The sequence below is a fragment of the Cebus imitator genome, unplaced genomic scaffold (genome assembly GCF_001604975.1).
Source record: "Cebus imitator isolate Cc_AM_T3 unplaced genomic scaffold, Cebus_imitator-1.0 Scaffold517, whole genome shotgun sequence".
Classification (NCBI taxonomy): domain Eukaryota; kingdom Metazoa; phylum Chordata; class Mammalia; order Primates; family Cebidae; genus Cebus; species Cebus imitator.
This window is the reverse complement of record NW_016107832.1, coordinates 226,154-247,242: the sequence shown is the minus strand read 5'-3', so window position 1 is coordinate 247,242 and position 21,089 is coordinate 226,154. Positions and strand designations below refer to the sequence as shown.

Sequence of the window (21,089 nt, the reverse complement as noted above, 5' to 3'; positions counted from 1 at the left end):
TGCTTCAAAACAATGTGTGAGGGAAGTGGGTAAAGGAACAGATGAAAAGAATGTTCACCATGGCAGAATCATTTTTGAAGCTAACTGGTGGGTGCCTCAGATTGATCGTACTATTCCTTCTACTCTCTACTCTATGGTCTACTTTTATATATGTTTGAAACTCTCCATAACAAAAATTTTAAATATGTGAGGCAAATATGCCAAAATATTCACAGTCACTGGTGCTGGATAATGGGAATGTAAGTATGATGTTACTTTCTGTAGTTTTCTCTATTTTTCACAAAACCCCAACAACTATACATTTTAAAATGCACTAGAAGAATCTTAATGTATGGTCTTATACTTTTCTGTACCTGTGGTGTCTAGACATTTTTTCTGGTACAATTGGAATTCTCATTATAGAACTTAGGAAGTCTTGTAAATCTCATGGAGTAGCATTTCTTAAGAATTCTTAAGATCAGATTTTTGGGAGGTGCTGAGTACAGGAGACTTTATTGATGGTACATGACAAGGTAAGGATCTCTAGGCCCCTCCCATTCTTCAGGGGGTCTGACATGGAAATTGTGTCAAGGAAGGGAGTATGTCAGTGTGGTGGGGGATATCAGAATGAGTGGAGCAGGGACTCCCCACCAGCTGACAGCCCAGCCACTCTCTTCCTCTCATGCTCTTGCTGGGGCTGGTGGTCTGGGAGTTCTTACTCCTTTGAGGCTATGTAGACCATGGGGTTCACCATCCTGTTACTTCAGCCAAATTCATTGTCATAGCAGGAAATGAGCTTGACAAAGTGGTCCTTCAAGGTGACGCCAGCCCCAATATCGAAAGTGGAATAGTGGGTGTTGCTGTTGAAGTGAAAGGATACAATCTGGTGCTCAGCGTAGCCCAGGATGCACCTGAGGGGGCCTTCCTGAAGGCAGGTGAAGATGCCTGCCTCCCCACTTTCTTGTTATCATCATATTTACCAGGTCTTTCCAGAAGGCAGGTCAGGGGATGATCTTGGCCCGGGGGGTGGGGCTAAGCAGTTTGGGGTGCAGGAAGCATTGCTGACCATCTTGAGGCTCTTTTGGTACTTCTCATGGTTTAGGCCCATCACAAACTTGGGGCCATCAGCAGAGGAGACAGAGATGATGACCATTTTGGCTCCCCCCACAAATAAGTCCTAGTTTTCTCCATGGCAATGAAGACACCAGTGGACTCCACAGCATAATCAACGTCGGCATCACTGCATTTGATTTTGGTAGGATCTTGCTCCTGGAAGATGGTGATGGGATTTCTATTGATGACAAACTTCCCATTCTCAGCCTTGACGGTGCCATGGAACTTGCCATGGGTGGAATCAGACAGGAACGTGTAGACCATGCAGTTGAGATCATTGATCGTGACAGTATACACTGTGCCAGAGTTAAAAGCAGCCCCGGTGACCAGGAACCCAATACAGCCAAATCGTTTACTCTGGTCTTTATTTTTACCATTGTGTCTCAAGGACATGAGAAGATAGCGCGACATGAGAAGATGGCGCTGCATGAGAAGATGCAGTGGATCAGTTCTAGTGTCCAAGAGGAATAGAAAAACATGAATGGGCAGGGGGAAGTAGGGAGGGAGAAGAGAGGAAGAATGTGAGTAGGGGAGAGACTTTGGAGATGACACTTTCAAAGAGCTTTAATGTAAAAGGAAAGAGAAAAAATGGGGCAGTTGCTAGAGAGGAAAGTCGGTCAAGAGACATGTTTGTTCACTGATGAGAATGATCTAGTAGAGCAGGATAAGTTAATGATTTAGAAGAAGAGAGGAGAAATGTTATAGCCATGGTCTTCAGTAGGTGAGAGGGTTTGGAATCTAGTAGACAAGTGGAAGAGTTGCACTTAGATGGGAGACACCTCTTCCATTGCAATGTATTTGGTTGTGGGAGCTTTGAGAAGTCCTTTTTATCTTCTGACTGCTTCTATTCCCTCAATAAAATAGGAAATGGGATCATCTGCTGAGAGTGAGGATGGGAGAGGAAGTGTTGGCACTTTGAAGAGAGAGGAATAGATATGACAGTCTTTGAGGAGAGTTGGAGAAGGAATATCTAGGGAAATAGTTTGGTTGCCAGGCAGGCAGCTCTAAAGACTCACTGGTGGCTAGCAGTCATTCATTTAAAGCGAGGCCAGTCATCAGCCATGTGGTTTTGTACTTTCTCTCAGCCACGTGTTGGCTACAGGCACAGAGCAGGCAGAGAGTTGAATCGAACAAGGTTAGGGGTTTTGTGAAGTGAATATGCAGATTTGAGGAGAGGGAGGAGCTAGAATGTATGCAAGGGAGTGATTATAGCAACTAAGCATTGAAGGAAAGCTCAGTAAGTTGGGGAGAGAGGACATCAAGTGGGTGGGGGGCAGTGAAAATGAAGGAAGATGTATGGATTGGATGTCTCATGCAGGCAAAAATAGAGTCGCTAGTGGGAGCGAGCTGGACAGGGAGAAGATGGTAGTCTCCTATCTAGCCTTGCAACAAGACATTGAAAGTTTTGGTCGAAAAATTGGTAATGGTCAGGTCTAGGGTCTGATCATGGAAGTGAGTGGCTGAGGTGGGGTCGGGGGAGACAAGATCATTGAAGGAGAGGAGGTCAAGGAATGGAGAGGCCATAGGTGGAAGGGTCTTCCTCATGGATACTGAGGTGGCAGTGGTGATATTACAAGAGGTTGTAGTTGTGGCAGTGGCAGCAGCAGATGCAGTTGTTATGGCTGTCATTGTGAATAAGGAGACAGATGCAACTCTGTTAAGAATACAAACATTGGCCAGGCGCAGTGGCTCAAGCCTGTAGTCTCAGCACTTTGGGAGGCCAAGGCAGGCAGGTCACAAGGTCAGGAGTTCAAGACCAGCCTGGCCAACATAGTGAAATCCTGTCTCTACTAAAAATTTAAAAATTAGCCAGGCGTGGTGTTGGGCACCTGTAATCCCAGCTACTTGGGAGGCTGAGGTAGGAGAATCACTTGAACCTGGGAGACAGAGGTTGTAGTGAGTACAAGATAGCGTGGGCAACAAAAGTGAAACTCCATCTCAAAAAAAAAAAAAAAAAGCAAACGTCTTCCTTACAGAGAGGTCTTCTCAGCCATCCTCGTTAAAGGAGCCCTTCTCACACTCTGTCTTCTGCCCTATCACTACTCATCTTATTACCCTATTTTATTTTCTTAAATGCATTCATTGCTGTCAGAAAAATGGCATGCTTATTTAGTTGTTTTCCTTATCTGTCTTTTCCACTAGATTGTAAACTCTATGAATTTGCCTTTTTCAATGCTTCATTCTCAGGGCCCATATGGTGCACTTAACAGTAACCAGTTGAAAATGATGAAAAAAACAATGATGGAGTTTTATCATGCATACGCTGCATTCTTAGCACATAGGAGGGCTCTTTATGGGAACTTTGGAAAGTTGAGAGAATGGGATGCATTTAGGAAAGACTGTGCCTGTGTCAAGTAGGAGAGTGTTAGGTGTTACACGTTGATTGAATATAAAATTCTCTGGAGTGACTTTCCCTGCACAGCCCATTGAGGATCCGATCCGAGTTTCCAGGCAAAGAACCTATAGCAGGTCTTTCTGTGTGATACACTGCCCGCTCCCCTTATCCTCCCATACTTCTTAAATTTTGTTTCTTAGAGAGTCATCTTAGGTTAACAGCCATGAGAAGCTGTCACTCATGTACTAATTTCTGGGCCGGGTGCAGTGGCCCATACCCATAATCCTAGCACTTTCGGAGGCTGAGGTGGACGAATCACTTGAGGTCAGGAGTTCAAAACCAGCCTAGCCAACATGGTGAAATCTCGTCTCTACTAAAAAATACACACACACACAAAATTAACCTGGCATGGTGGCCGTTGCCTGCTTTTAACTCTGGCAAAGTGTATATTGTCCCAGCTACTTGGGAGGCTGAGGCATGAGAACCACTTGAACCCAGGAGGTGGAGGTTGCAGTGTCACTGCACTCCAGCCCGGGCAACAGGGTGAGACGCTGTCTCAAAAAATAAATAAATAAAATAAAATGATAATAATAATTTCTGAACAGAAGGACTCCTGATTAAGAGGAAGAATAAGTAGTTGATCTGAAGAAGAATGCTGTGCTGGGGGTTGTATAGAGTGTATAGAGTTACATGAGGTCACTAAGGGACCTGGGAACACAGGGTGTATCTGTCCGTTTTCATGCTGCTGATAAAGACATACCCGAGACTGGGCAATTTACAAAAGAAAGGTTTAATGGACTTACCGTTCCAAATGGTTGGGGAGGCTTCACAATCATGGTGGAAGATGAAAGGCATGTTTCACATGGCGGCAGACAAGAGAAGAATTTGTGCAGGAAAACTCCTCTTTTTTTATTTTTATTTTATTTTATTTTATTTTTTATATTTTATTGTAATTTAGGTTCTGGGGTACATGTGAAGAACATTCAGGATTGTTGCATAGGTACATACATGACAATATGCTTTGCTGCCTCCTCCCCATCACCTATATCTGGCATTTCTCCCCATGTTATCCCTACCCAACTCCCCACCCCACAGTGTCCCTCCCCTATTTCCCCCCAACAGACCCCAGTGTGTGATGCTCCCCTCCTGTGTCCATGTGTCCTCATCGTTCAACACTCTCCTATGAGTGAGAACAGGCAGTGTTTGATTTTCTGTTCTTGTGTCAGTTTGCTGAGGATGATGGTTTCCAGATTCATCCATGTCACTGCAAAGGACATGAACTCATCATTTTTTATGGCTGCATAGTATGCCATGGTGTATATGTGCCACATTTTCCCTGTCCAGTCTATCATCAATGGGCATTTTGGTTGGTTCCAGGTCTTTGCTATTGTAAACAGGAAACTCCTCTTTTTAACACCATTGGATCTCATGAGACTTATTCGCTTCCCCAGGACGGGAAAGGCCTGCTACCATGATTCAATTACCTCCCACGAGGTCCCTCGAACAACACGTAGGAATTCAAGATGAGATTTGGGTGGGGACACAGCCAAACCATATCACAGGGTATTGGGAGAGCAGGGAAAGGAGGATAGGGATGAGATGTAGGGGCATGCCAAAGACAAAATTACTTTGTTGTCAAATTCTGCCCAGATAAAGAAGAGGGATTCTACCCCTTCTTCCCCTAGGCTTGCCTTGTCTCCTTTATTCAGCTACACTGCTGGATGCCTGCTTGGTTCCCAAACTTTAAGGTTTTTAGTCTCTAAATTCAGTAGTGTTGGACAAGCGCTCTGATACCTGCAGAGGGGGAAGGTATCAGAGTCCTTCTAGTCCTCTGCTAGGAGGGACAATCAAAGTTTAGTAGCTGGAGCTGGCCCTGGAAGAGCAAGTAGGACCTCTTCAGCCAGACTAAGTTAGAGAAGGGCATTCTTGGCAGAAGGAATATTGTATATAAAGGATAAGAGTCAGGAAACAGTAGGACTCTCTGAAGAACTACAGATTGTGTTCTAAGTGAATGACACATAAGGTTTGTAATGGGTGAATGGTAATCATTGATGAATGGTAGATGGCGTTGACAACTAGGCAGAGCCAGAGTCTGTAGGATCTTACATGTCTTGCAATAAGTTTTGACCTTGTCCTTGGAACCTAGTTGGGGTTCCCCTCACCCCAGTTCCTCATGACAGGGAAATATATAGTACTGTGTATTGTAAGATTTCAAAACCTTGCTAGTGAGAGGCCTGCTTGACATTGTTTAATCCAGTTCAATTTAAGTAGGGGATGTTTTTGAAATTTTTTTCTTCATTTTGAAGGTATGCTTTTTACCAGTTTGGAAAATGCTGTGCAGACAATAGGAAGCTCTGAACTTTTAGGAAGAGAGGGAAATGGTTATTTCTGGTTGCATATAGACTCAAATGAGGGAGACTAGGTCTCAGGACCTGAATCGAGGAAAAGCCAATGAAAATACGGCATGGTGAGGTGGATTTGAGAAGGGTAGTAAGGATAAGCTTTAGTGGCCAGTTGGACATAGAAGGTGTGAGATAGGAAGGGGTCTAGGGTGACTTGTAAATTTCTGGGATGGCTTTTTAGGCAAATCATACTCATTAAAGGAGTAGAGGGAATTGGTGGTGGTTAGGGTGTGGGGCAGATTTTTTGGAAGAAAGATAAAACAAACCTATTGAATTTTAGCTATCCAAAAACATATATAGACAATTGAATCTGTGGATCTGGAGCACCCGAGAGATCAGTGCTGAAAATATGAATTGGTGGTTGCCATGGTAGATGGTCCAATAGTGTCATCCCTAATGAGATTGTTACAAAAATAACAGCCTCAGGAATATTAGTCATTAAAAAGTGGGCAGAGGAAATGGAGGCTTGGTAACCTGGCTACCTGCCCCAACACAGAGGCTAGCACAATGTGTGTGAACTGCAGCTCAGCAGAATTGTGGGAGGTAAAATGGGCATTTGTGGACCATCTTAGAAACCTAGACACAATTTTCCTGATTAAAAAAATGTATTTCAATAACATTTGGAGCAAAAACTGGTTTTTATTTTATTTTGAGATGAAGTTTCACTCTGTCACCCAGGGTGGAGTGCAGCGGTGTGATCTTGACTCACTGCAGCCTCCACCTCCCAGGTTCAAGCAATTCTCCTGTCTCAGCCTTCCTAGTAGCTGGGACTATAGTCGCACTCCACCACGCCCGGCCAATTTTTCTATTTTTAGTAGAGATGGGGTCTCACCATATTGCTCAGGCTGGTCTCGAACTCCTGATCTCTGGTGATCCACCCGCCTCAGCCTCCCAAAGTGCTGGGATTATAGGCGTGAGCCACCGTGCCCTGCCAAGAATTGTTTTTTTAATGAATTATTGGAAAATAGCCCCTTGAAAAACAGTGCTGCTTACATGTCATTCCTTAATTTGTTGGTAAGCCTTTCTTTTTTTTTTTCCCCATTTATTTTATTGCATTTCAGGTTTTGGAGTACATGTGAAGAACATGCAAAATTGTTGCATAGGTACACACGTGGCAGTGTGATTTGCTGCCTTCCTCCCCATCACCTACATCTAGCATCTCTCCCCCTGCTATCTCTCCCCAGTGTCCCACCCCCCACCCTCCCTCCCCTATTTCCCCCCAACTGACCCCAGTGTGTAGTGCTCCCCTCCCTGTGTCCATGTGTTCTCATTGTTCAACGCCCACCTATGAGTGAGAACATGCGGTATTTGATCTTCTGCTCTTCTGTCAGTTTGCTGAGAATGATGGTTTCCAGGTTCATCCATGTCCCTACAAAGGACACAAACTCATCGTTTTTGATGGCTGCATAATATTCCATGGTGTATATGTGCCACATTTTCCCTATCCAGTCTACCGTCGATGGGCATTTGGGTTGGTTCCAGGTGTTTGCTATTGTAAACAGTGCTGCAGTGAACATTCGTGTGCACGTGTCCTTATAGTAGAACGATTTGTAATTCTTTGGATATATACCCAGTAATCGGATTGCTGGGTCAAATGGAATTTCTATTTCTAGGTCCTTGAGGAATCGCCACACTGTCTTCCACAATGGTTGAACTAATTTACACTCCCACCAACAGTGCAAAAGTGTTCCTATTTCTCCACATCCTCTCCAGCATCTGTTGTCTCCAGATTTTTTAATGATCGCCATTCTAACTGGCGTGAGATGGTGTCTCAATGTAGTTTTGATTTGCATTTCTCTGATGACCAGTGATGATAAGCATTTTTTCATATGTTTGTTGGCCTCATGTATGTCTTCTTTTGTAAAGTGTCTGTTCATATCCTTTGCCCACTTTTGAATGGGCTTGTTAGTTTTTTTCTTGTAAATCTGTTTCAGTTCTTTGTAAATTCTGGATATCAGCCCTTTGTCAGATGGGTAAACTGCAAAAATTTTTTCCTGTTCCGTTGGTTGCCAATTCGCTCTAATGATTGTTTCTTTTGCTGTGCAGAAGCTGTGGAGTTTGATTAGGTCCCATTTGTCTATTTTGGCTTTTGTTGCCAATGCTTTTGGTGTTTTGGTCATGAAGTCCTTGCCTACACCTATGTCCTGAATGGTTTTGCCTAGATTTTCTTCTAGGGTTTTTATGGTGTTAGGTCTTATGTTTAAGTCTTTAATCCATCTGGAGTTAATTTTAGTGTAAGGTGTCAGGAAGGGGTCCAGTTTCTGCTTTCTGCACATGGCTAGCCAGCTTTCTCAACACCATTTATTGAACAGGGAATCCTTTCCCCATTGCTTGTTTTTGTCTGGTTTGTCAAAGATCAGATGGTTGTAGATATGCTATGTTGCCTCCGAGGCCTCTGTTCTGTTCCATTGGTCTATATCTCTGTTTTGGTACCAGTACCATGCTGTTTTGATTACTGTAGGCTTGTAGTATAGTTTGAAGTCCAGTAGTGTGATGCCTCCCACTTTGTTCTTTTTGCTTAGAATTGACTTGGCTATGCGGGCTCTCTTTTGGTTCCATATGAAGTTTAAGGTGATTTTTTTCCAGTTCTGTGAAGAAGGTCATTGGTAGCTTGATGGGGATAGCATTGAATCTGCAAATTACTTTGGGCAGTATGGCCATTTTCACGATATTCATTCTTCCTAACCATGAACATGGAATGTTTCTCCATCTGTTTGTGTCCTCTCTTATTTCGTTGAGCAGTGGCTTGTAGTTCTCCTTGAAGAGGTCCTTTACGTTCCTTGTTAGTTGTATTCCTAGGTATTTTATTCTCTTTGTGGCAATTGTGAATGGGAGTTCATTCTTGATTTGGCTCTCTTTAAGTCTGTTATTGGTGTATAGGAATGCTTGTGATTTTTGCACATTGATTTTGTATTCTGAGACTTTGCTGAACTTGCTTATCAGTTTCAGGAGATTTGGGGCTGAGACGATGGGGTCTTTCAATGTCAAGTCACCCTCATGCTGGACTTTCTGGGGAAAATGAAAAATGCTAATCTTGGTTAAGTGAAGATTATCTTTTCCTGTTTTTGAAAGGCAATATTGGTTGAAAACTGGTAAGTAGAGTAGATAACCTGCAAAAGTGTTTTGTAACTTAAATATCCCTTTACAGATTACTGTTGTGGTTGTTATAGTACCTAAATACATTGATTAAAAAAAAAAAAAAAGAATGTGCAGCAGGGCAGGATGACTGACTGCAACCATAGGCTGCACCCCAACCTGCAAATGTTGCCGCTCCTCCCGGGCTCTGTGTCCACTTTCTCACATCCCATCCCTTCTCCGCTTGTTTATATCAGACTTCCTTGCCCCCGATCTCTTCTAAAATAGATCCTGTCAAGGACACTAACAGCTTCCCTATAGCCAATGCAACAGTAATTCTACTGTCACCATCTGAAGGCTCAGCAATAGCATTAGGCTATTGCTTCTTCCTCCCTGAAACAATTTTCCTCTCATCTGCTTCACAGAAACGACTTCTGGGATTTCCTCTGTCCCACGGGCTACTTTTCCTTCTCCTCCACTTGACCTTGAAATATGGTGACCTCTAAATGTGCCTGTTTCTCTTAGCATTCCTCTCCACTCCCATGGCCTCGACTGTCACACAACTCCTGTCTCTGGACTAACAGCTCTTCCTAGGCCAGAACACTCCCCTGTATTTCCATCTGCCTCCTGGACATCTTACCAAACTCAGAATGTGCCAAGCACAGCCCTCATCTTGCCTCCATCTCCTCGCCAAATCTCATACTCTGTCTCTGCCATCTCTTTATTATTATTATTATTATTTTGAGACGGAGTCTCGCTCTGTCGCCCAGGCCGGAGTGCACTGGCGCGATCTTGGCTCACTGCAACCTCTGCCTCCCAGGTTCAAGCTATTCTTCTGCCTCAGCCTCCCAAGTAGCTGGGACTACAGGCACGCTCCACCACGCCTGGCTAATTTTTGTATTTTTTAGTAGAGACGGGGTTTCACCATTTTGGTCAGGCTGGTCTCAAACTCCTGATCTCAGCTGATCTACTTGCCTCGGCCTCCCAAAGTGCTGGGGTTACAGGAGTAAGCAAGCTCACCTGGCCGAGCCATGGTCTTTTCAAAACATAATTTGGATTACGTCTCTCCCCAACTTAACACTGTTTAATGGCTTCTCCATTATTTTCAGAATCAGAATCCCAAACCCATAAGATGCCCATGTCTGCTCTCCTGTCTCATCTCCCATAACCCCTCCCCCTTCCTGAACGTCTGTAAGCATTTGTTGGTTCCTCAGATATGTGCTGCACTGTGAGTAGTGGCCCTTCACACTTGTGGTCCCTTCTGCTTAGACAGAGGAGCACTCTTCCCTCCACACATCCTCTCCCCGTTGACCTGGCTAACTTCTACTCGGCTTAAATGCCTCTTCCTCCAGAAAGCCTTCTCTGATCCTTACACTCAGCCTTCAGAACCTTTACTGTACATTTCCAGAGCTCTCTGCTTTTCCTTTCATAGCACTGATCTAACTGCACTGTAACTGCCTGTCTGTCTGTCTTCCTAATTAAATTATTAGCTCTGGGGGGAAGGGGCGTCTTCTCTCTTTTTGTAAACATTTAATCTTATTATTATTAGTTTTGGAAAGGGGGTCTCACTCTGTTTCCCAGGCTGGAGTGCAGTGGGGTGATTACAACTCACTGCAGCTTCCATTACTGGGCTCAAGCAATCCTCCCACCTCAGTCTCCTTAGTAGCTGGGGCTACAACCATGAGCCATCGCACCCAGCCAATTTACATATTTTTTCAGAGATAGGGGTCTCTCTATGTTGCCCAGGCTGGTCTCGAACTCTTGGCCTTATGTGATCTTCCCACCTCACTCTCCCCAGTAGCTGGAATTACCTCTTCTCTTTTGTTCCCCTCTGCATGTCGGGTCTAGCTCATAGCAGGCTCTTTCCATCAGCTCATCCTTATACCTAGAATATTCCTCACCCTCATCTTTAAAAGTCTGGCTACTCATCCTTCAGGCTCAGTTTGAGGTCCTCTGCTCATGGATGTTGTCATGACCATGTTATCTGAGCTAGCCACCCAGTCACTCTATCACATCACCCTACTGTCATTCTCTGTGTTGCATTTGCCACTTTTGGATCTTTTCCATGTTTGTGTGTTTCTTATTTGTTAATTTATTGGCTGTTTTCCTGAGCAGGAATACACACACCATAGGAACAGGGCCCTTGTCTGGTTTTGCCCCACGTTGTAACACAGCATCTAGGCAAATGCTTGGCATGTGGTAAGATGAGTATTGGATGAATACATGTTGCATAAGTTGAATGAATGAACTGATAGTGAATGATCAGTCAATCAAACAATCAAAGGTAACCCTCAGAGGAGAGCAGCAATTCTCAACTGGAAATGGTACACCAAGTAAGGAGCCTGTGTAGCCCCAGCTGGTATCTAAGATGGGTCATCAGATATTCCCTAGGGGTGGCCTACATTCTTCCAGCATGCATTGCCTCTGGCACTCATTGAAGGAGGACACTGGGGAAGGTTCTTTTACTTTCTTTTTTATTTTTAATTGTAGTTAAAGTTTTGGGGTACATGAGCAGAACATGCAGGCTTGTTACATGGGTATACATGTGCTATGGTGGTTTGCTGCATCTACCACCCCGTCATCTACATTAGGCATTTCTCCTAATACTATCCCTCCCCTACCCCCCAACCCCTGCTATCTCTCCCTTAGCCCCCACCTCTGACAAGCCCCAGTGTGTGTTGCTCCCCTCCTTGTGTCCATGTGTGCTCATTGTTCAACACCCACTTATGAGTGAGACCATTCAGTGTTTGGTTTTCTGCTTTTGTGTCAGTTTGCTGAGAATGATGGTTTCCAGCTTCATCCATGTACCTGCAAAAGACATGAACTCATCCTTTTTTATGGCTGCATAGTATTCCATGGTGTATATGCGCCACATTTTCTTTATCCAGTCTATCATTGATGGGCATTTGGGTTGGGTTCCAGTCTTTGCTATTGTGAACAGTGCCACAATGAACATACATGTTCATGTGTCTTTATAATAGAATGATTTATAATCCTCTGGGTATATACCCAGTAATGGGATTGCTGGGTCAAATGGAATTTCTATTTCTAGATCCTTGAGGAATTGCCACACTGTCTTCCACAATGGTTGAACTAATTTACACTCCCACCACCATGTAAAAGTGTTCCTATTTCTCCACATCCTCTCAGCATCTGTTGTCTCCTGATTTTTTAATGATCACCATTCTAACTGGTGTGAGATGGTATCTCAATATGATTTTGATTTGCATTTCTCTAATGACCAGTGATGATGAGCTTTTATTCATATGTTTGTTGCCTGCATAAATGTCTTCTTTTGAGAAGTGTCTGTTCATATTCTTTGCTCACTTTTTGTTGGGGTTGTCTGTTTTCTTCTTGTAAATTTGTTTAAGTTCTTTGTAGATTCTGGATATTATCCCTTTGTCAGATGGGTAGATTGCAAACATTTTTTCCCATTGTGTTGGTTGCCAGTTCATTCTAATGATAGTTTCTTTTGCTGTGCAGAAGCTGTTTGGTTTAATGAGATCCCATTTGTGAATTCTGGCTTTTCTACATTTCCAAATGGGGCAGACTCTTGATATGAGAAGAACAAATTGACCCCATGGCGGGCTGAATGCAGAGGCTGGCAGAGGGCAGCTTTTTAGAACTTTAGGTGGGTGCTGGAGACTGGTTAATCAGTGACAGGTATGGAGTTGGACACTCATGAAAAACAGTAGACCACTGGCTAATGATAGAACCCAGGGCAAGGCTGAGTTATCTGGAGGTCTAACAGTCCTTTTGAACAATCTCAGCTTTTCTGGAAGGCAGTGAGGAGGAATGTGGCCTAAGAGTCCCTGCATACCATCACTGCCCTGCCTTGAGCTGTCTTCAAACAACCCCCCAACCTTCCCAAGTGAGAACAAAGAGCCATCATTTCACCTCCAGAAGCTCTGCCCATGGGAACGTGTCCAACCTACTAAACAGGGCTCCTTACCCCTGTGAATACTAAGAAGTAAACCGAAACAGAGCCCTTGCCAAGACTTCTCCCTCTTTCAGCATCAAAATTGAGGTCCTGTGCTTTCCAGCAAACAATTCTGAAGTTACCCCCTTTCTTTTTTTAAAATTGCAAGCCAAAAAGCTCTCTAGCAAAGAGCCCCTCCCCCACCCCTCTCTTTGGTGGGGAGCCATGCCAGTTTGGCCATCTCCCAAGGGCCAGTGATGCCAGGCATTTTATGAACAAAGCTCAAGTTCCTTCAGATGCTGGCTGATTGATGGAAGTCCTGTGGGATTCAATCCTTGGAGGATTCACAGCCGAATTACTTTAATCTCAAAATAAAAAAAAACAAATGCCTCAAAGTCCCATTTGCTTGCTCTTTATATATTGTTGTAGACAATTAAGTAGACTGTGTGTCCTCTGGTCCAAGATGCTAGTCTCTGTGTGATGTTGCACAAACAACAAAAGACATCATTCCTGTCCTTGGAAAGGTCCAGTGGGGCCGATTTACCATGTGTGCGAGGAACATATATGTTCATGAAGAAATGTGTAGCACAGACAAATATGATGTGACCAGCTCCTCTCTCTGCACCACAAGTGGTCTGAGGGTCTCAGCTTTCTTTTGGGCACCAAGACACAAAGAATGGACTCCATAATATCAGGTCCGGGTCCCACTCCTTTCCCTGGGGAAGATAGCAGCTCAAGCTTAAATTCTGGTCTCTGCAGCAAAAATAATTTCAGCATGAAAGAGCCTCCCAACCCAAGCTGCCCCTGATTGATCCAGAACTGGGTAGTGGGGTGGGGTGTTGAAAATCCAGAAGCATTTGGGAGGGATTTGCCCTTGTGGCTTCAGCCCTACTCTTCCTTGCTTCTGAGTAATGCACTTGATGATTCTCACTCACACAAGCACATCCAATTTATTGGAAAGTGTGTATACAAACAGATCTGAGCAAGTCCCCCCAGAGTCCTGCGTCTCAGAGTTTGGCAGCACAGAAATCAATGAAGCAACTGTGAGCTCATAAAATTTAAGACGTTTTGTGTGGGAGACAGTGGCTCTGGATGCAAAGGGTGGGGGAGGAAAAGAAGTAAGAGATGACCAAAAAAACCTAAAAAGCATCTTGTTATCTTTTTGCTTCAGGAGTGACCACACCAATACCCCCATTGCAGAATGAGCTTAAAGAAAATGAGAAAGCAAAAATGTGGAGCGATAAGTTGGCATTTCATGGTTTTCCAAGACCACCAAACTCCACACTGCCTCCACCCCAGAAGTCCAGAGCACACTGTGGTCCTTGATATGAGCAAGACCACCGAATGCTGACATGCTCATCTACAGCATACCACATTCCAGCTCCTAGGGGACTCTTTCCTGTCCAAACTTGGCTGTGAGAAATGGAACTGAGCAGAGGGTTTCCTCATCCCTCAGCCTGTGCCATTATTAGCAAGATGGATCCAATGAACCATGCCATAGCAAAATCCACTGACAGCAGCTGGGAAGAGATGGGGAAACACAAGACAGATTGTAAAGTCATTTGAAGTATGGATACAGTCCCTAAATAGAGAGGAGAGAGCCATACGCTGAGCATTTCATTCTGTAAGACATAAAATGGCCCAAATGCTGAAAACATGCACTACAATTCCAAAAGGTGTTTCCAAAGCCTAACCCTGACTCTCAAGTCCTTGGGTTAGGCTACCTTGCCTCCGAAGACATCATAGGTTGAGCATTTTTAAAGGAACTACCTTCAGAGCTTGCAACCAATTCCTTGGATTGTCCCTAGTGCTGAATTTGTTGTTGTTGGAAAAAATAAGCCAACATTGATCCATGGCAACTAGGCAGATGTTCCAACAAGGCTGCACTACTCTGGATACAAAAAGAAGATTAAGTGGATTTTCTCAGGTGTCACATAGCTCCTCCTGGCACACTGGCAGCCATGTTGGAATAAGTGTGCAATTTCTTTTTCCTTTTTCTCTCTTGCTTTGCTTGCTTGCTTGCTTGCTTTTTCTTTCTCTCTCTCTTTCTCTCTCTCTTTCTTTCTTTTTCTTTCTTTCTTTTTTTTTCGACAGAGTCTCACTCTGTCATCCAGGCCGGAGTGCAATGGCACAATATTGGCTTACTGCAACTTGCGCCTCCTGGGTAGCCTACTGAGTAGCTGGGATTAGAGGCACGTGCCACTACGCCTGGCTAATTTTTGTATATTTAGTAGAGACAGAGTTTCACCATGTTGGCCAGGCTGGTCTTGAACTCCTAACCTCAGCTGATCCGCCCACCTCGGCCTCCCAAAGTGCTGGGATTACAAGTGTGAGCCACCATGCCTAGCATAAGTGCACAATCTCTTTAGGAAACTTCTTGGAAAGGCAACACATTTAATAAACGTGTAAGTTCTGACACAATAAATATGAAAGACCTGATATGCTTGTTAAAAATCAACCTTGACCCTTTTTGTTGTATCAGGTGTTTGGGGAGGAGGGGAAAGGAATGGGCAGTGGTGTTAAGTCATGGGATAAGAGTACATTAAATCCACATATCCTCTTCCTTGGGTGTAGGAGGAGAGAGCTTCAGTGCAGGGTTTGGCAAACTTTTTCTGTAAGGGCCAGATAGTAAAAATTTTCAGCTTTGCCGGCCATATGGGCTCTGTTACATAACTTAACTCTGCTGTTGTAGTGCAAAAGCAGCCTTAGACAACACTCAAACAAATGAGCATGGCTGAATGCCATAAAACTTTATTTGCAAAATCAGCCAGGAATGGATTTGCTCTGTGGGCCAGATTTGGTCTGCAGGTCCTAGTTTGCCAACCCCTGCTCTCATGCAAAGCAGACACTCATTTGCAGACTTCTTGTTTGACATCTCCAAACAACTTGCTGAAAGGTAAAGGGGCAAGCAGAGGTTCCTGGGCTCCCATAATCACTTCTCTTCAACCATTCTCAGTTGAATCCCATGATGTCATTCTGAAATGCAGTGGGTCATTCACAGGGTCACATTACTCAGAGAAAAACAGGATGTTTGATACCTAAAATATTCAGAACAAGCCCAGAGCTCATCTCTGCAAAAATGCTCTTATATAACGGGAAGCAAGAAGAAAGGGAAAGTGGCAACAGGAGGCTGGGAGGGGACAGCCGCTCATGGAGAAGGCGCACTGGACTGGGCTCCGACGGGAGTCCTGCTGCCTGGAGAGTACATCTCTGCTTGCAGCTGTCACTTCAGTGGACAGATGACTTCATTTCAGCTCCCCTCAAATAAAGGGGCAATAATCTCTCACTTGGGAGAAATACCATATGGCAGATGCTTTGGAAAATTGTAAGAAAACAGTATAAAGTACTTAGGGGGGAAAAGCCACTTTCAAAAGCATGAAATTTGTCTAGAAAGGGATCAGGCAGTGCCTTTGAAATATCATAGCTTCCTAGAAGATGAAGTCGAAACCAGTGGGATTAGGTAACAAGAGGGGCATTAGTGAGGCAAGTTAACAGAGTGATCTCCTTTCTTGTGTTTGCATACCCTTAGTGTGGCTCAAATCCAAAACCCTTATTCCCAAAGCTCGCCCTGAATGGCCCTTGTTGAAATCTCAGTGTCCACCACTCTCTACCTTGTACTTCAGGCTCAAAAATAACAGAAGGTCTTCTCGTTCCCCAAAGGCTCAGCGGCATGAAGCCTCTGGCATGTGGCTTTGTGTCTCTGGGCACTTGGTCATACAGCTTTCTTGTTCTGGAAAGGCCCTCTGGCTCTTCAAAATTCAGCCTCCCTTGGCTGTTTCTGAGCCTCCCAAGTGTGTTCAACACCCTGTCTTCTGTGCTACCATGTGACCTTGTACATATATATTTTGTTGTACTTAGTACATCGTAGAGTCGTTTATTTGATTATATGACTTATTTCCTCCACTCGACCCTGAGCTCCTTGCTGTCTGATGTGTCTCTGGATTCCCAAAACCGAGGTAGTGCTGGGATCACAGGCAGAGCCCCATAAACATTTGAAGAATTCAGCGTCCAATAGTGGGGGGAGCCTCACTTGCTCAGCTGATCTCCTTTGGACCAGGGCTATATTTTCCAGGGCAAGCCTGGGTTAGGGTTCCATTCTGAGGTCTCTAGAACAAAATCCCCAATAGCCTTGGGTTCCTCAGCGCGGGGCTCTGGTCAACTGAGTTGGTGGCGCAGTTCTTTCATTAACTCTCTTAACTCAAATTTCTGCACCAAGATTTCCAATCCAATTACTAAGAGTCTCCCAGCCAGCACCTTCTTATCCTTCAGGCCTCATCTTAAATGTCTTCTGAGAGACTGCTCCTGATTGCCCAGTCTCAAGTAGCTTTCCCCATTACTGTCTTGGCTTGCCACACAACTTGGCATTTAGTAGGCATCCAATAAATACCTGTTGAAAGACTGAGTGAAAGCATGTTGCGAGGTTTGAGCAAGCTAACACCCATGGAATGCCTCAGCCACATTCATTGCCTATAGATACACAGTAAATGTTTCCTTTATCAGCATCTCTTCAGACACACTAATCCCAGGAAGCAACTAGGATAATGAAGCGACATCTCCCCCACTCCAGCACTTACAAAAATGCTTCCTTCCACCTACAGACAAATATAAAGCGAGAAGAATTCCAAAAGGAAGGCAGTTGTCATCTTTAACATACAAATAAAATGTGTTCAGAAGTGGACAGCATTTATGTTTCCTTAAAGTGTGGCAAAAGCCAAGTTCCCCACAGCTTGAGCAAACAGGAAGACAAGAAATGCTCACACATAACCTTAAAAGTGGATTCAACCATGCGGCAGAGTGAGGCAAGCCTGGCCTAGGAGATTATGCCCATATAAGGCCCACAAGCAGCTCCCAGTGGAGCCTGAGATAATTTGGCACCTCTCAGCAAAGACCAACAAGATTTGCCTTCAGGGCTTTGTTCACAAATAACCCCAAGTCTGCTGTCTACATTTTCTTCTAAACATTTGATGAAAAATCTAATACCACCCTAAACATTTCAGCCTCAAAGACTCTGAGGAAAGTGCTGGAAATAACTCAAAGGCAGCCATCATCCAAAATGCTCAATCAAGGCTCCCGGGTAGTCTCTCCAAGTTGCTGAGGAAGAGCTGGGATAGGAGAGCAGAGACCTGTGGACCACCTTGGCTCAGAGATGGGCTGAGATCTGTTTCCTTTTCTGTCAGTGACCTACTAAGCCAGGGAGTGGCAAGCTCTCCCAGTAAAGGGCTAGATAGTAAGTATTTTTCATTTTGCAGGCCATGGGTCTATCACCACTGATCTAGTCTCCCACTGTAGTAAAAAAGCCTTAGGAAAACGTGAATGAATGGGCATGCCTGTGTTCCAATAAAATTTTATTGATGGTCACTAAAATGTGAATTTCATATAAGTTTCATGTGTCACAAAATATACTTTTGATTTGTAAAATACAAAACCAGTCTTAGCTCTGAGACAGTACAAAAACAGGCAATGGGTTGGACTTAACCTGTGGGCTGCAGCTAGCTAATCCCTGCAATGGGCAGTAATCTACAGTAACATGTAGTAACCATCAAAGAACACGGCCTCTGGACCTTGAGCTCATTTGGATTTTGCAAGTTTACTTCTGCAACTTTCTGGCTATGTGACTTTGAGCAAGTCAGTAAAATCTCTGAGCCTCAGTTTCCCCACCTGTCTGGACCTCCCTGCCATTGCTGGAATGAGCATTCAAAGAGAGAAGGCATCGAAAGCACTCTTCATGGTGCTTGGCACATGTAAACACTCTGTAGATGTTAGCTACAGTTATCTGAAGTTCCCTTTGATTAGAGCTGGCTTTCTCTCTTCTGATAGCCCTAGTGCCTAGCACACTATGTGGCACACAGTGGACACTCGTGAATCTTGGTTGAACGAATGAATGAATAGATACATGAATAAAATCTCATTGAAATGCAGCAACTGCCAGGCCTAGTGGCTCACACCTGTAACCCCAGCACTTTGGGAGGCCGAGGCGGGCAGATCACCTGAGGTTGGGAGTTCAAGACCAACCTGACCAACATGGAGAAACCCCCTCTCTACTAAAAATACAAAATTAGCCGGGCATGATGGTGCATGCCCGTAATGCCAGCTACTCGGGAGGCTGAGGCAGGAGAATCACTTGAATCTGGGAGGCGAAGGTTTCGGAGGGCTGAGATCGCACCATTGCACTCCCGCCTAGGCAACAAGAGTGAAACTTCGTCTCCAGAAAAAAAAAAGAAATGCAGCAACTGACACTTTCACTCTGTAGCTGCCCAGGCTGTCGACTTACAGTTATATCACTTCCAGACTTTTAGTTTTGGCGCAATATCCTGGTTGGGTCAGCACTGGGGGCAAGTGACTGGGGCTGCACTTGGTACAATTTCAGATGTGCACATAGTAGGTGCTCAATAATTGCTTGATGAATGAATCAATAGGCATCTATTGCCCAAGTAAAGCAATAACTTCAAGTATTTTAAGTCCCAAAAGAGAGATCCCCCGCCTTTGCACCCAGTCCTACAGCTCATGATGTCGGGGAAGTGGCGATTAGGATGAGGGGGCTTCCCTGAAAGTCTGCCCTGGAATCCAGAAGGTAATTGTCCAACACTGCATGTTGGTGTCCTGCTTTCTTCAGCTAGTCCCACAGAGGGACAGTGGCCTGCTCACCACCTGTCTCTCTAGGAGACCCAGCTCTAGCACAAACAAATTGTTCAGGGCTTTTTAGAGCCAAATTTCTATCTGCATACACATTCTCATCCAGAGGGCCATTGCTCCAGCTGCCAAGGTAAAAAGGGGGTTAGCCGGTGATTTGGGCCCATGTGCTTCACGGGGGGAAGCCATTTATTTTTGTATAAACAGCATATGGTGCTCATCTACCCCTCACAAGGAGGCTGTGGGAATTCCTGGCACATGAGTAATTTTAAGTTTCAGAGTTTTTCTAGAGTCCTGAAGACAAAAGCTGCAGACAACACAGAAAGGGAAATCATCTTGAGCTGGACACAGCAGCTCCTGAACCATAAAGAGCATCACACGCAGATCAGAGGCCCCAGCAAAACTCTCCCTAGAGAAAGGGCCCCTCACGCCCAAGCCAGGCCGATAGGGGGTTGATTTCCCAGCCCCGGAAACAGTGCAAGAATCAATGAGTGCGCTGTGATCCGGAGCTGACTGCCAGGAAGCCTTGGCCTTGGGAGAAGCTAGGCGGGAGGCTGTGGGCTACGTGAGCACTGACAAGACCCTTAAAGGCTTCCAACTTTCCTCTGGAGGAAGGCTTGACTTGGCTCCCACTACAAGTTCTGTCAACCACATCAGAGCAGTTTCACAAAAGCCACTCAGAAAATAGAAAATGTAAAGAACATTTGTGGGAACCAAGAAGGAGCCAGACACAAGTACGGCATCATTTTCCCTACCACCCAAGGAGCCACCGTCCCAAGTCTTGAGGAAGTACAAAGGGAAGTCGTGGTCCTCCTGCCCGTTGAGCAGGCCCCCAGGAGTCTGCAGCTCAGAGCCTGCTTTGGGCCTTGGGACCTCAGTCTGCTTTGAGCAGACTGTGGCACCAGCCATTTCTTATTATTAATCATGGTAATAATCGCCATGGCAGCTACTATCGACAGGGTGTTCACTGTAGGCCAGGCACTGTGCTAAGTAGCTGTGTGATCTTAGGTCTTTGCTGAACCTCTCTGAGCCCCAGTTCCTTCCTTAACAGTAAGAGAGGGGATAGCAATGGCACTCAGCTCAGAGAGTTGTTATGTGGATTTGACGAGGCAATGCTTGCAAAGGGCTTAACCCTGTGCCTGGCCCAGATTAGGTGCTTCAACAAGAGACAACTACTATTATCACACATGGGAAATAGCCGATGATTCAGATCAAAGGGGAAAAGGAGAATGGCCTTAATTCTGTTGTACTTCTCCCTCTCCTCACCTTCTTCCTTCTCACCTTATCCTGGTTTTTTTGTTTGTTTTCTGAGGCTGAGTTTCACTCTTGTTGCCCTGGAGTGCAATGGCGCCATCTTGGCTCACTGCAACCTCCACTTCCCAGATTCAAGTGATTCTCCTGCCTCAGCCTCCCAAGTAGCTGAGATTACAGGCATCCACCACCACGCCCGGCTAAATTTTTTTTTTTTTTTTTGTATTTTTAGTAGAAACAAGGTTTCACCATGTTGGCCAGGCTGGTCTCGAACTCCTGACCTCAGGAAATCCATACTTGCTTTGGCCTCCCAAAGTGCTGGGATTACAGGCGTGAGTTTACCCTGGCCTTAAACACGGACCTCCCATTCTCTCCCCCCCCTGTG

At 44.8% G+C, this 21,089-nt stretch overlaps 1 pseudogene; it reads right to left on the bottom strand.

Annotated features, from left to right (window-relative positions):
* Positions 1–742: 742 nt before the first annotated feature.
* Positions 743–1,503, bottom strand: LOC108292956 (annotated as a pseudogene).
* Between the last annotated feature and the right edge of the window lie 19,586 nt (positions 1,504–21,089).